The following is a 2,818-nucleotide window of genomic DNA, read 5'->3' as shown; positions in this document are numbered from 1 at the left end:
ATGTCCAACGCTACAATCCTACACCACTTGTCCACTCCGTGAACAATTACCAGCTCATTGTTCCAGGGCACAGTCCCAATGTATATTTGATTCCATCTGGCAATGATAATGGCCAAAACCAATATATTTGCGACCTTCCCTTCTCTACTACACAGTCCGTCAGGAAATCCGGTCACCCCCTTCTGTGTAGTCACTCACCTTCCATTTTCCACAGAATCCCCTAACCCGGGTCCCACAATGGCCCTGCTCCTAAAGTAATTTACTAGCATATTTTTGCATGTTCCAATTTCTTTTGTTGTTTCTGTCAATTCTTGTAGTCAATTTCAAACACCCAACCGGGCATGTTCATGCATTCCTATTCCAAGTACATAATTTCCATTAGATTCAAATAAATTGAAATAACCTCAAATCATACCTCATTGGTAGTTCATCAATAAGGTACACTTGCAATCCTATTCACTTCCTGTCACAACAAGTCAAACTAATTGTTTGATCAAAACATCATGTATAAACATATCACATCAGGTTAGCTCAAACACAACCATCATAGATCAACATAATAAATCACATGTAACCATCATAAACTAGAATCATAGATCATATATAATCATCATATACCATAATCATAAATCACATGCATAATAAAACTGAAAAGAAAATATGGATACTTATCCTTTAATCAAACCTTATCTTCTACCTTTGTCTTTATTATGTACGCACTCCGGATCGGTTGCCACACCAGACAAACACCCAATGCCTTCTCCTCATCCATGTGCACATACACGTAGTGTGCATCACACACATACAACTACACACGTCATACAACACCATGCAATACATGCATATACACCAGTACCATACATACCACATGTACACAGTACCACCTGTACACTGCAACCACCTGCACAATGTGTACATAATATCACATGTACATGGCACCACCTACACAACATGTACATAATTCCACATGTACACTGCACCACTATACAATGTGTACACAATACCAGATGTAAATTTCATCACATGCACAACATGTGCACAACACCACATGTACATAACTGTTGGACACCTAATCCTAAAGGGTTAGCGTGGAAGTTGAATGGACAAAGCAGTCCAAGAGACCTTGGGATCTGAATCCCAAGAGTCACCTATTGTACTATAAATGTACATCTTTTGTTAATAAAAATCGAACTCACTGATTTATCTTTCCTAATGTTTTCCTGTCCATGTGAGTTTAACATGGTATCAGAGCAGGCGATCTCCTGGGCTGCTCATATTTGAGTCACTGTTTTCTTGTGGCCTTTTTTGTTGTGTTTTAGTCACCAAACCTATGCTTTGAACATTAATGTTATGTGGATTGTGAATTCTGGGTGCAATCATATTGTTGGTTGAGCTTGAATTATGAGAGTATTTTATGGGAATACAAAACGTTTGAATGCATCTCTGCGCTAAAACCTTGATGGTCGTGGTATGCCTAGAAAACATGTTACAAATCTTGAATTGAATGTTGTGCTGGTGAATCCAATGAGTTTAAATTTACGATAGTCAAAATTCTACCAGTGAATTTCATATGTTTTGTGGTTGTTGTTGAATCGCTATTTTAAATCCCTTGGAATCGGCCAAATCGATGGTGCATGTTGGACTGTCCAGTCCCCACGGGTAATCAAGTCTGAAGGATATACCATGGTCCTCTCTCAGCCCCAATGTGTGTATTAGAAAGCCACTGTGCGAAACGACTGCTATTTCCTTTTCCTTTCTTGTCAACAACCAATTAAGAAAAGTTCTTCCACGAGCTGCAACTTCTTCTTCTTTTTCTCTGACATCTGACTTCCACAAAACATCTTCATTTGTTTCTACCAGAGAAAAATCAATCCCAGGAAAAATGGGCTGATATTCACTAATGCTTTTCCTCTTGTCACATGGATGCACTCCCAAATGTTCTCGACACCATTCAATGGCTATAAAAGGTGGACAATTTGCACTTGTGATTGCAGCATGATTGCTATTGCCAGCGCCAGCCACCATTAGTGGAGGACATGTATCACCATCTATATAGCCTTCACCACCAAAAACACCCACTGCTGTCTGCATAGTCCTCATTAAAGGATAAGTCACGACCAATTCAATCCTAGGAGCAATGCCAGTTTTCCAAATATGCTTACGAAGATTGTCAACCTGCTGCCATCCTAAAGGAGTGAGGCTTGCATCGACATATTCATATGACATGTATGCACCAGAGTCTTTCTCTCCTGCCACATTATGGTAGCCCTGCCCATGCCTTACCAGGTGCAAAGTTTTACAATGGTGCAAAGGATATAAACCTGAACCTGGAGTTTCAGCCATATCTTTAGTAATGGAGCTGCAACAGATGGCAGACGTCCTCTTTGAATTCCTGTGTGAAATCCGCCTCGCAGGGTCCCCAACCTTCAGACTGCCAATACAAGGAGACAAAAGAGGTTGACTGCCAAACAAAAGAACCGACATCCTTATATGGAAGAGCTCGACGTTTAATAGTTGGAATAACAAGTAAACGTATCTTGCAGGGGATCTCGTCCCCGCATTCCTCTCGAGAAAAGAGAAAAAGCATCTGTATAATAATATGAAGAGAAACGCTGTGAATAATGTGTAAATATCATGCGATGAAGAAGCATTGATTCTCTGTGTAGTTTTAAGGAGGGATCAGAGGCTTGAAAGGTATTATAACGCCATATTTCAACTCCAAGGAATATTTCAAAGATGTTGGGTTGAGCATGTGTCTTGCAGGCAGAATAATGACGCAGATGGCCTCGAAAACAGCAATTGGCATTCCTTCAACTAG

At 40.2% G+C, this 2,818-nt stretch overlaps 1 pseudogene; it reads right to left on the bottom strand.

The window, feature by feature from the left end:
• Positions 1–1,566: 1,566 nt before the first annotated feature.
• Positions 1,567–2,587, bottom strand: LOC149206246 (phosphoglycerate mutase-like protein 1 pseudogene; annotated as a pseudogene).
• Between the last annotated feature and the right edge of the window lie 231 nt (positions 2,588–2,818).

Source organism: Pinus tabuliformis, chromosome 1_2 (assembly GCF_031772625.1).
Source record: "Pinus tabuliformis cultivar Carrire ecotype Pingquan chromosome 1_2, CPIR1, whole genome shotgun sequence".
Lineage (NCBI taxonomy): Eukaryota > Viridiplantae > Streptophyta > Pinopsida > Pinales > Pinaceae > Pinus > Pinus tabuliformis.
This window is presented reverse-complemented; position numbering and strand designations above follow the sequence as displayed.